The 13,520-nt window shown below is 35.0% G+C and overlaps 1 non-coding gene across 1 annotated transcript; it reads left to right on the top strand.

Annotated features, from left to right (window-relative positions):
- The first annotated feature begins 223 nt into the window (after positions 1-223).
- LOC117998756 lies at positions 224-415 on the top strand. Its single transcript, XR_004676072.1, has one exon. It is a non-coding gene; the product is annotated as a U2 spliceosomal RNA (small nuclear RNA).
- The last annotated feature ends 13,105 nt before the right edge of the window (positions 416-13,520 follow it).

Here is a 13,520-nt window from a genome sequence, read left to right as displayed (position 1 = left end):
GATAGTAGGAAGGGAAAAATAAAGGGGGCGGGAAACCAGAGGGGGAGATGAACCATGAGAGACTATGGACTCTGAGAAACAAAATGAGGGTTCAAGAGGGGCGGGGGGTGGGGGGATGGGTTAACCTGGTGATGGGTATTAAAGAGGGCACGTACTGCATGGAGCACTGGGTGTTATACGCAAACAATGAATCATGGAACACTACATCAAAAACTAATGATGTATCGCTTCTCGGCCTTTTGGCTAAGATCAAGTGTAGTATCTGTTCTTATCAGTTTAATATCTGATATGTCCTCTATCTGAGGACAATATATTAAATGGATTTTTGGAGCAGGGAGATGGAATAGGAGCTTGCTCCGTAGAAAAAATAAATAAATAAATAAATAATGATGTAATGTATAGTGATTAACATAATAAAATTTAAAAAATGTAAACAAAACAAAAACTTTAGACTACATTTGTTAAGATCCACGAAATAACATGCTGGGATTTTGATTGGGATTGCACTGAATCTATATATCACTTTGGGAAAAACTGACATCTTGACAATACTGAATCTTCCTATCTGTGAGCATGAAATATTTCTCCATTTATTTCATTCTTTCTTTATATTATTCATCAGAATTTTATAGTTTTCCTCATATAGATTTTGATATATTTTATTAGATTTGTACCTAAACATTTCATTTTGGGGGTTCTAATGTAAATGGGATTATGTTTTTAATTTCAAATTTCATTGGTTTATTGTTGGTATGTAGAAAAAGCAATCAACTATTGTATATTAACCTTATATCCTGCAACCTTGTTATAATTGCTTATTAGTTCCAGGGTTATGTTGTACTTTGATTTGTAAAGATTTTTATTTCTCCAGCTCTGCCTTACTTATTAATAAGGACAGAGGAACTATAAGCACTTAAATATGTAATACTATTTTATATGTGTTAGTCTTATCTTTCAAGCTGTGTTATTTATTTATTATTCTGTATTGTCTTAGGACATGGTTTTGGAAACATAGAATTTCAGAAATTCATAATTTCCTTTCACTTTTTTATTACTTTCATCTTGTTTCAGAAAGAATCAAAGTATAGCATATAAATTACTTGTGAAAACAATATTGATCATAATACCTTAGATGTGTTTTATGGCACAGAATGTGGTTTATTTTGTTGAATATTCCATGTGAATTTCAAAAAGAATGTGTAATCTGCCTTTATTGTATGAAATAGATGTCAATTATATCCAGTTGATTCATAGTGCTATTGAGTTCTACTATGCCCTTACTGATTTTTTGCCTCATTGATCCATTTTTCATAGAGAAGTATTCAAGTTTCCAAATATAATAGTGGATTTATCTTTTACTCCTTGTAGTTGTATCAGTTTTTACTTCATATATTTTGACACTTTGTTGTTAGGTTTATATACAGTGAGAATTGTTGTCTTCTTGGAGTACTGACCCCTTTACCATGTAATGGCTCTCTTTATCCATGATAACTTTGACTGTTCTGCAATCTGCTCTGTTGGAAATTAATAGAACTTCATCTGTTTTTTTTTTTTTTTTTTGATTAGTGATAACATGGAATATCTTTCTGTATCCTGTTCCTTTTAATCTACATGTCTTTATGTTTACAGATAATTTTTCTAAACAACAACAACTGGGTCTTGTGTTTTTATTCAATCTGACAATCTCTGTCTTTTAATTAGTGTCTTTACACCATTGATATTTTAGGGGATTATTGATATAGTTGGAATCATATCAACCATATTTATTTTTACTATTTTCCAGTTGTTGCCCTTGCTCTTTGTTCCTATTTTTGTCTTCAAATTTTTTTTTGCCTTTTGGGTTTTAATTGGGAGTTATATGACTCCATTTTTCTCCCCTTTTTTGTTGTATCAACTGGGTTTATTGGGAAAAAAAATTAGTGGTTGCCCTAGGGTTTGACTTATACATTCACAACTCATGTCCACTTTCTTTTTTGTTGTTGTTGGTTTGTTTTATAAGATTTATTTATAAATCTTGAGAGAGAGAGTGAGCGGGGAAAGCAGAGGGAGAGGGAGAGAGTCTTAAACAGACTCCACACTGAGCCCAGAGCCTGACAAGGGGCTTGATCTCAGGACCCTGAGACCATGACCTGAGCTGAAACCAAGAGTCTGATTCTTAACCGACTGCACCACCCAGGTGTCCCCCAAGTCCACTTTATAATAACACTGTATCACTTCATGGGTAGTGAAAGTATCTAATAAAAACAAAATAATCCTAATTACATCATCTCTTGTATCATTGCTGTCATTCATTTAACTTATACATAAGCATATTTTCTGCACACCCATAATTGCATACATGAATATTATTTTGAACAGTGATTTGTAAATCAACTAAGAATAAGAAAAATAAAAGTTTTCACTTTACCTTTGCTTATTCTTTTTCCAATTCTCCTCCTTTCTTTATATAGATCCAAGTGTCTGAACTATATCATTTTCCATTTCTCAAAAACACTTTTATAATTTCTTAAAAGACAGACCTTGTGGAAATAAATTCCCTTGATTTTTGCTTTTCTGAGAAAGTCTTTAATTCTCCTTCACTTTTGAAGGATATTTTGTAGAGTAAAAAGTTCTAGGTATGAGTTTTTAATCTCTCAACACGTTGTTTTAAATCTCTCAATCCTTTAAATATTCAGTCTACTCTTTTTTTGCATGCATGATTTTTGAGAAGTTGGATGAAATTCTTATCTTTTTTCATCCACAGGTCTGATGTTTTATCTTCTACCTTCTTTCAAGATTTTTTTTATCTTTGACTTTCTGAGTTTTGAGTATAAAATGCCTAGGTGTCTTATTTATTTATTTATCTATCTATCTATCTATCTATCTATCTATCTATCTATTTATTTATTTATTCTTCTTGGCATTCTCTGAGCTTTCTGGATCTGTGATTTGGTGTCTGCCATTAATTTGGGGGAAATTCTCTTGTCATTATTGTTTCAAATATCACTTCTGTTCCTTTCTCTATTTCCCCTCCTTCTGGTATTTCAATCATGTGTATTTTATACATTTTGTAGTTTTCCTATAGCTCTTGGATACTCTCTTCTCTTTTTTCACTATTTTATTTTTGTTTTTCAGCTTTAGAAATTTGAATTGTCATGTCTTTAAACTTAGAGACTCTTTCATCAGCTATGTCTGGTCTACTAATGAGCCCATCAAGGACAGTCTTCATTAAAAAAAAAAAAAAAAAAAAAGGACAGTCTTCATTTCTATTACAGTGTTTTTAATCCCTGGTGCTTTTTATTCTTTCTTAGAATTCTCATCTTCTCACTTATTTCATCTATTTGTTCTTGCATATTGACTACTTTTTCCATTAAAGCCTTTAGCATATTGGTCATAGTTTTTCTAAATCATTACTCTGCTTTTCAACAAAATATTATAGGGTATACTAAAAGGCAAAAATAGATCTTTAATAATGTAATGAGTAGGGGAGAATACTATAGTCCTATGATTAGGTCTTAGTCTTTTTGTGAGCCTAGATGATGAACTTTATCACGCTCTTCTCAGTCTCCTCCTCCCCCTTAGGTAAGACAGGATGACTGGAGAGGCCACAGCTATGTATTTCACTTCCCTTATGGGGAAGGCTAGAGGGGTTGGAGTCAGGTGGTTCTATTCCTCATATGGAAACTTAGAGCTGACTAGAGTTGGATATCACTCTCCCCACCCCTGGGTAGGTTAGTCTCTAATAAAACTCCAGCAGGCTAGGTTCTAGTAAAATTGTTTCCCTTGAGAATAGGCCTTGTTAAGAATGGAATGCTCTGAGGTATTTCCAAATGGGCCCTTTTCCTCACCCCCTGCTGAAACCAAAAGGGGATTTTTCTCTGATATTTACTGTGAGGATTAGGTAGAGCTTTTACAGGTAAAACTCACAAAAGTGTGGAAAGCCCACTCTATTACTAGATTCCTCCAGAGCTTTTAATTCTCATATTTGTCTACAATGAGCCTCCAACAATTTATCAATTATAATTCAAGTTTTCCTACCTTACCATTGGTTTCCACAGAGGTTTCTGCTCCAGTAAATTATGATTCTCTGTGTCTGCCTGTGTGTCCCTCCGAATCTGGGGGCAGTGGTTTACCCTGAAACATCACTTTTCTGTCAGATCCCCCCAAAATTTGTTATTTTTCAGTTTGTTTAGTGTTTTCCTTGTTTTCAGGATGGAGTGGCAACTTCTAAGTTCCTCACATTCTGCACCAGAAACCAGGAGTCCATAATACCTCTGTACTTTCATTTTTGTAAATAATTGAAGATTTTCTCAAAGTTTTTCCATTTGGAATGATCTTCAGCAAATTCATGTCCAGTAAAAGACAAACAAACAAATAAGCAAAAAAAACCCCAACAAAACATTTGCCTCAAACTTTTTCATAAAAAAGTAACCATTTTATTTTTTTATTTTTATTTTTAAAGATTTTATTTATTTATTTGAGACAGAGAGAATGAGATACAGAGAGCATGAGAGGGAGGAGGGTCAGAGGGAGAAGCAGACTCCCCGCCGACCAGGGAGCCCGATGCGGGACTCTATCCCGGGACTCCAGGATCATGACCTGAGCCAAAGGCAGTCGCTTAACCAACTGAGCCACCCAGGCACCCAAAAAGTAACCATTTTAAATGACTTAGAAATATCCTTTGTAGAGAAGGCAAACTGGTTTCTTTTTTAATACTGATAAAAATCTTATTAGAAAATTAAACTCTTGGGCGCCTGGGTGGCTCAGTTGGTTAAGCGACTGCCTTCAGGTCAGGTCATGATCCCAGGGTCCTGGGATCGAGTCCCGCGTCGGGCTCCCTGCTCTGCGGGGAGCCTGCTTCTCCCTCTCCCACTCCCCCTGCTTGTGTTCCCTCTCTCGCTGTGTCTCTCTCTGTCAAATAAATAAATAAAAATCTTAAAAAAAAAAAAAAGAAAATTAAACTCTTACTTGGTCATGATGAATGTAATAAATTTTTGCTCCAGTGAAAGGAAGCTTAAATCAATTTTGGTATTCTCATTGAGCTGCAAAATTGTTATTTTTTCCTCCAGGATAATATAGATGTCATAAGCCATGCCTAAATGTGCAAAAGACATTTACTTTCATTAGGTTTTTCGAGCAAGATGAGACTTTATAAGTGACTATATTATACCTTATAACTACATTTTAATTTAAATGTATTTTTAAACATAGCTTTAATCTCTTACTAGCTGGGGGCGCCTGGGTGGCTCAGATGGTTGGGCGTCTGCCTTCGGCTCAGGTCATGATCCCAGGGTCCTGGGATCAAGCCCCACATCGGGCTCCTGGCTCAGCAGGGAGCCTACTTCTCCCTCTCCCTCTGCCTCTCTCCCCTGCTCATGCTCTCTCTCTCTCTCTGTATCTCTGTGTCTCAAATGAATAAATAAAATCTTTAAAATCTCTTACTAGCTGATCAAAGCGGTTTAATTTCTAAAGTAATAGCATATTTTAAAAATATCTTTTAATATGCTCTTAGAACCTTTAAATACTCTACTTCTATTATTTTTAAGCTTATTTAATTATTTGTAATTTTGTGAAGTTTTAGAATAGTGGAGAATGGGATGTGATTTGTAATTACCAATTTCCTAGCCTCATGTCTAGGCTTAATCAAAAGATTTCGTAAACTAACAGATTGTTTTCCAGAGAAAGATCTTTAAGAGGCCAAACAGTTGGAAAGCCAATATATACAAACATCTGAAAGTTAAGGGACAGAAAGGTAAATTTAATCATATGTAAGTATGTTTGGGGTGTGGAGTGAAACAAATGATGAGAAATGTATACACAGTGTATTGGAGAAAAATTAATCTGTGAACATTTTAAATAAGTATCCTAATTTTTGTATTTAATGAAATTGTCACTTCCAATGATTTTATTTGACTAGATAGTCTGCTGTTCAAGAGAGAAGATAATTATTTTCTGGGTACAAGATATATAAATGAAGCATCAGATTTATTGATGTATCTTATCTTAAGGAAAAGCAAACTGATTAATTTCCTCAAAGTCTATGCTGAGAAAGGATGGGATCAATTCTGCCTGGGGAAACAAATCTCTCATCTGGACATCCATCAGTAAGAATATAACTCTTCCCTGTATAATCAAAAAGATGTTCCAAATCAAAATGTTCCATTAGAAAAGACAACAGGGGCATTATCTATAAGGAAGGGGGTGATAAATTATGGGAGTTAAAATGGATCCTAGTTTAGGATTAGAAAAAATAGCATTAGTAAAAATCAGACTAGTAATATCAGATGCCTAAATAGTACTTATGTGTCAGTGGCTATTCTATATATTATACACGTACTAACAAATTTGGTTGTCACAATGGCACAATGAGGTGGGTGCTCTCATCATCTTCTTGAAAAAGTCAAGCAAAAAAAAAAAAAAGAAGAAGAAGAAACTGGGGCACTGAGAATATATGTGATCTGCCCATACCACAGTGCTTAGCAATGGGCATTTGTTTCTCTTTTTAAGAAACTATATAACTGCTTTCCAAATGTCTGTAACATTTTAATCCCCACCACTCGTGCATGAGATTTTCCTTTGCTTCTATCCTTAGGGATGCTTGATAGGATCAGTCTCTTTCTTTTTTCTTTTTAATATGATCATTCTTTCTAATGTTAACCCTTATAGTGGAAGTATAGCACCTCATTGTGGTTTAAATTTGCATTCCTTTAATGACTAATGATGAATATCTTTTTATGTGCTCATTTTCCATTCACATATCTTTCTTTAGTAAAATATCTGTTGAAATATTCTGCTCCTTTTTGTTAGGCATTTGTTTTATCATAGACTTACATATATTTTAGATAAGTGCTCTCTGTCAAATATTTGTTCTGCAAATATTTTCCCATTATCTGTGACTTTCCTTTTGTTTTAATAGTATATTTTGGAGAACAAGTGCTCTTAATTATGATTAAGCCCAATTTACGTGTTTTTTCTGTGCTTTTTATGTCCTATTTAAAGAATTGTTGCTGAATTCAGGGTCATTATGATTTTTCTCTTACATTTTTTCTAGAAATTTTATAGCCCTAGCTCTTACAGATTTTGATCCATTTTAATTTTTGTATGTAGTGTGAGGAAACAGACAGATGTTTTTTATTTTTGTTTGTTTGTTTGCTTTTAATATGGCTATCCATTGTCCAGTACCATTTGTTGAAATAAAAATTATTCTTGAATTGCTTTGGCACCTCTGTCAAATATCAATTTTCTACAAATATGTGGGTCTATTTCTGAAACCATCTATTCTATTCCTTTAAGATATATATCCATGTTTATGCCAATACTTTCTTGATTGCTAGAGTATAATAACCCTAAAATCAAATACTTCGAGCCCTTCCACTTTGTTCTTTTTACAAAATCTACATTTTACAACATTATACCTTTTTGTTTGAGACATTTTTCCTTCTAAAGGGAAAATACTACTACTATCTTATTCTACAAAAAAAGCCTAGACATCCAAGTCTGGAGGAAACTGTGTCTCTTAAGATGGAGTGCAAGTCATTATTTTTGACCACAGATCCCTCCTGAGACCAGAATGTTAGTGAGTCCACCAATGGCCTTTTACATTTCAATGACACACTACACAGGTGACAAATAAAGGAGAACATTAGTAGCCATGTGCCTTATATTTATAGTCAGTCATATAGCCAGCTAAAAGAATTATTAAATATCTACCTACCTACCTACCTACCTACCTACCTACCTACCTACTTACCTATAATGCCCTGGAGGATAAAAAGACATTTTTTCCCATGAAATATTATTGTGCAGTTTTTTTGACTTTCTCTAATCTTGGCATCTTGAGATACTGTTTATGTAGAGACAGAATTGCCAGATTAGACAGGGTAGCTATTAGTTACAAACAGGATCCAAGTAAGAACTCAGGAAAACTAGGAAGACCCTTTATAACTGTAGGCAAATAATTCTTAGATGCTTTTCTTGGAATAGTCCTTAATAAATATTCTTAAACTTCATTTTCACAAGTGGCTTTTTAAAAATTAATCTTTATATATATGTAAATATAAATATGCCCCCCAAATCAGCTGTTTTATTTTTGTTGTTCATTCATATGTTGCATTTACTTTTTTATTTTTTAATCTTAGATTAGTAATAATACTTACTTTGCTTTACCTCATGTAGCTGTTGCAAGGATCAAAAAGGTAATGTGTGTGAAATAATTGTGTAAATTATAATATATCATAAGTACATTTACATAACTGTGTAAATTGTAATATATCATAAGCACATAAATACATGGTAAAGTGACAAATAGATGTCAAATATTCTAAAATAGTGAGATGGAGCACTCCATGTAGTTTGTGAAAATGCTAGCTGTTTTTTTAATCCACTTTTAATGTTCCCTTCATACTGACACATTATATTGGGGGTCTAGAGTGGAGATAAAACTGTCCATGATCATAGCTCACAGATTACACATAGAATTCTCTTTAAAAAGTTGAGAATGTTTGCTTGGAGATTTCTGTTGCAAAATGTTTTGAGATTTTCTCAGTCCTCTGCATTAAAGAGTTTTTTTGTAGATTAATGATGTTTTATATGAGTAGAAGATGGGAGTGCTATACATCTCCCTTCATATCTTAGGTTATATTTACTTCTTTGATTATTTATCCCCTTTCCTCATAATTAAATTCCTAATCCTTCATTCTTGGTGTTGCAGCCCCTATTATTTCATGAGACAGCTAGAATCCACCATTCCCAAAATTGCTGATGGGACCTAAATTATCAGGATTTCTCTTAGCACAGTATCCTCTGGGCCTCTCTGTTTTTAAATTGTTGCCAGTGGCCAGTCTACTAACTCATCAGTGAGCTTTCCTTCATAGTACATGCTATTCTTCATGCCACAGCAATTTTAGAAAATCACCAAAAATTATAAGTTTCATCAGGGCCCATATCATTTAATTTGTTTTTACAGTGTTATAAATGCCTCTTCCCTCTCTCCAATATGTTTTGAACACAAATTCAAGCAGCACTCTCTATAGGGGAAAGAGCTTTTTGAAGAGATATTAAGTAGATGCAGAAAATAAGGTAATATTCAAGGCTCCTCTGGGAGCAGTGACTCAAACATCTTTAGTTATCTTGAGCTGCTACTTACAAACCCAGCCATGTGTTTTGCTCATGAGAAATTGTGCCACTAAGAAAAAGGGTAAGGTAGGAAAGGAGCATATCAAGTCTCCCATGGGTTTGGTAACCAGAGCTGGTAACCCAGCTTTCTGTTCCCAAGAGTCACCATTGCTGATTTCAAATTAGACATTCAGAATTGCAATGTCGGTTTCTGATTTGTTCCAAAGCCTAACTATATCCCTAGTTATTCATGGCTCTAAAGAAATAGTGATGATAGAAGCCCTATTTCTTTATCTTCCCATTCTAATTGTGATACATCCTAAAGATATTCCTTTGGTCTATCTTTGGAATCAGCAAAAAACAGTCCCTTCTTTTCTGGAACAGGAGCAAAGAGTGATTGGGATAGGCATAAAAATCACTCCCTACTTTATGATGTGTGAATTAATGAAGGTATTAAACCATTCTAATGATAGATAAGGAAATTATATCTGCTGTTGCTGAAAGAAATAAAACTGTTTTATCATAAATTAAAGAGGTTTAAACATTGCAAGCTCATCAATAGTACATGGGCAACAAAGAGATACAATTTTATAACCCATTACAAGGCACCTTAATTTCTTAACATCTATCATTTTTTTCTGCTTCATATCTGTTGGTTTTATTCTTAAAAACTTAGGGAAAACACCAATTTTTGCAGAAAGGAAGAATAAATATGGGTCAGGCTATTATTTTTAAGAGGAATGCTGGGATTTCCCTATTTTATTAGGGTGTTGCTTTGTTATTTGTTATTCCATTGACACTCTTCTCTAGATAGCAGTGCCCTGAGCTTGAATGGCATGATTTACTACTCAAAGGTCGAATCCAGATTTGTAATAGATGGTTAATTATATTCCTAAACTTTCACAGCAGGAATGCCACCCCTCATATTGGTAAAATCCTATGAAATTTGTTGACTCATTAACACAGGGTATTACACAGTATAATATCATAAAAAGTGGATGGGAGAATATCTTTATAGAACTTTGTCTATAAAGTTTCCACTGGTGTAACCTGGTAATGCCTTGCCTCAGGCCTTGCATGTAATTCTTACTTCTCATCTTAGAACTATTTCAATGCCAGGATGTAAGATGCCTTCAGGAAACTATTCAACACTCATACATGTCCAATCTGGCAATACAATCTGGGAGTGAAGAATTGGCACACTGCAGCTATTCTTGACAAGTTCAGGGTAAAAGGCATTCAATAACTGTTTCCTCCTTTCATCACCAAGATGATATCTGTCTCACCACTTTTTTTAGGAATGCCAAGTAAAATTTGTCTGCTAACCCTTTGCATTCTCTTATCCATCACTGATGAAAGATAGAGTTATTTTTCACAACATGACCTCAGAAATTCATGTAAAACAATGTAGATTCTAGGTAGGCATTATCACTTGATTGGAGTTGGTATCCTTGTGCTTTTTCCATTGCTCCAAAGAGAATACATTTCATGGGTTATCATAGATTCTCTGTCTTTCATCCATTAGCCACTGGTCCTTGTTGTACCTGAAGAACTAAGACTAACTACATGGAACAGACAGAGCATTCACTGCTACAGAGTAGAGGCAGGACGGTAGGTAGGGCTTGCTCATCTACCTACTGATTCCTACTTCTGAATCTCACAGAATTAATAGGAAATAAATTTGTGTCTCAGTATAATCACTATTTCACCATAAGGATAAGCTGAAAATAGTTAAAAACACAAACATTGTGCAAATTGCATTAATCTACCATATAACCGGTTCTTGAGTACAAGAACAATCATGACCAAGATAAGGCCTGGCTCTGTTTTTACTCCCTCAATGGACCAGACCTTTTGAATTCAGAATGGCTTTGAAACACTGTCTGTTGTGCCGTATTCCTCCCATTTTTATAATTTTGAAAGAGATTCAGTAGTGGTTATCCTAGGTTTACCCTACCATTATATATTGAGTGCATGACCAGTAGCTACTGCTTTATTCCATTTTGAGGATGAGCAATACTGGAAATGTTCCTAGCAGCATTGGTCATCTATAGGCCATTCTGATAATAAACTTGATAACAAAACTTTAGGTTAACTTTGCCTATTACTCTGTTACTACCCAGTCCTCACACCCACTGGTTGGGATTATTTCGTAAGATAAACTAGCTGTGTATGAGGTTTTTATAAAGGGCCTTGTTTGTCAGGTTCTGTATTTTAAGAGAAAATAAATCAGACACATAGCATTAGAATTAAGAACTTGCATTAACATGACAATTCTGAGGAATGCCAGTGACAGAAATCTGACCCAAGTTAATTTTAAGCAAAAAAGATTATTTATTTGCTTATATATACAAATAATGTGGGGAAACTGGATAGGGACTCAATGAGTTTATCAGTAATTGGCCTCTCTCTATCTTTTGGATGTATGTGTGTGTGCGCACTTATGTATGTGTGTGTGTGCGTGCACTTATGTGTGTGTGTGTGTGTGTGTGTGTGTGTGTTGGCTTCATTCTGAGACAGGCTCTTATTATGGTAACTTCCTACGGCTTACTGGTTTGTACCTTACTAATTTCTGAATTTAAAAAAAAAAAAAGTTCTCTTTCCAAAGTTTTCAACAGAAGGTATAGAACTGAACTAAATTTCTCTGGCTAGTCTGACTCCATTTACATGCTACCCCATGGCCAATAAGATGTGATACTCTGATTAGACATGTCTGAGCTACATGTCAATCTCTATAGCTAATGCCTACCCAACTTGACAACATGGTTTGCAAGCATAAAATACTTGTTTACCAGGTAAAAATCCGAATGATAAGAATTGAAGATTAATGTTGGGAAGACAAAAACGAATGACACTACACAGTTCAATCATTTCATTCATACTTCACAGCCCCTTTGACAGAAATCTTATGGGTTTTGCTTCCCTGTTCCTGCCCCAATACCCTAAAGCCCACCCATAAATCTTGTGTTTGTTCTCTTATCTCATTTATCCTACTCTCCTGGATAATATACATCATTTTACAAGCACTTCATTATTTTTTTTTTAAAGATTTTTTTTTTTTTTTTTTTTTTTTTTTTGTCAGAGAGAGAGAGAGCACAAGCAGGCGGAGTGGCAGGCAGAGCAGGTAGAGGGAGAAGCAGGCTCTCTGCCAAGCAAGGAGCCCGATGTGGAACTCGATCCCAGGACCCTGGGATCATGACCTGAGCCGAAGGCAGACGCTTAACCGGCATCCCACCCAGGCATCCCACGCTTCATTAGTTTTGATGCTTGGGTCTGTGCTTTGGTGTATTTGAATGGTTTGTTTAGGGTCAGATGACATCTCCTAAATGTTCACTGTGGGACTTCACAGTTTTCCTACATGGCGATCACTCTTAAAAAGGTACTTGTATTATCAATATTCTTTTTCAGTGACTCTCTTTATGGTGACATTCAAGCACATGAAGGGGGCCTACTGAGGCCATCAGAAGAAACTTCTTGATGTGTTTCACCTACTAGGGAGCTTTCATAATAAATACAAGGGCAAGATACAGAGTTCTGATAGCTCAGTTCATCGAGGGACTAACAAGATAGATATGGTAGGATGATGGCAGAGAGATGGTGGTGAGAGGGAAGGAACAAGTTGTTCAAATTGCTGAGCTTATCTCTTACTCATGATCTCTGTTAAGGAACACCAACTCCTGTTCAGGAACATGTGGGATCATTTTAGATTGAATTTCAAGTTAAAAAAGTGGTAAGTAAGGCATTCAGGGTGCATCTGGTAGTTCTGCGTCTAGGTAATGGATATATTTTCATATAACCTTCATTGTCTCCAACAGTTCTCCACTGATTCAAATCAAAAGATTTGTAAAATTATCTGCCCGAAATGCCATTAAAACTTATGTCAACCATGGCTAATCCACCATACGGCATCCACAGGGATGTTTTAATTCCTGGGGGGGCCTATTAACTTTAACTCCTTCCTTTACAGCAGGATTTAGCTCAAACCCTTACTATTTAGCTTTCCATCTGGTGTAAGATGGTTGGCACAAAAATGGAAGGCTAGGACACACTGGGCTCAGGGCAACAAGATCTCCCATGGTGCAGGAACTATTCAGAAAGTATGTTTTATTAAAGATAAATTGGGAGAGACATCTTCAAATGTAAAGAAATATAAACATTGAATTGGGATTCATATGCGAAGTGGTCAGCTTTGACCAAATCATAGCAATTGGCCAGAATACCCCATCATTCTATGTTACCACAGCAAAAAGATGATATCCTAAGGGATTTGATAGATTATCTTTATTTCCTTTGTCTACTTTCTAGAAAGTCTTCCCTTAATCTGTCCAACACATTTTTGCATATCATACTAAATATATGTCTCTAAATGACATATATTGTGAGTTAATAGTGGGCAATTTATTATCTAAAATTAATTCCTTCAACTG

Source organism: Mirounga leonina, unplaced genomic scaffold (assembly GCF_011800145.1).
Source record: "Mirounga leonina isolate KUSES-001 unplaced genomic scaffold, KU_Mleo_1.0 Mir_114, whole genome shotgun sequence".
Taxonomy (NCBI): domain Eukaryota; kingdom Metazoa; phylum Chordata; class Mammalia; order Carnivora; family Phocidae; genus Mirounga; species Mirounga leonina.
This window is presented reverse-complemented; position numbering and strand designations above follow the sequence as displayed.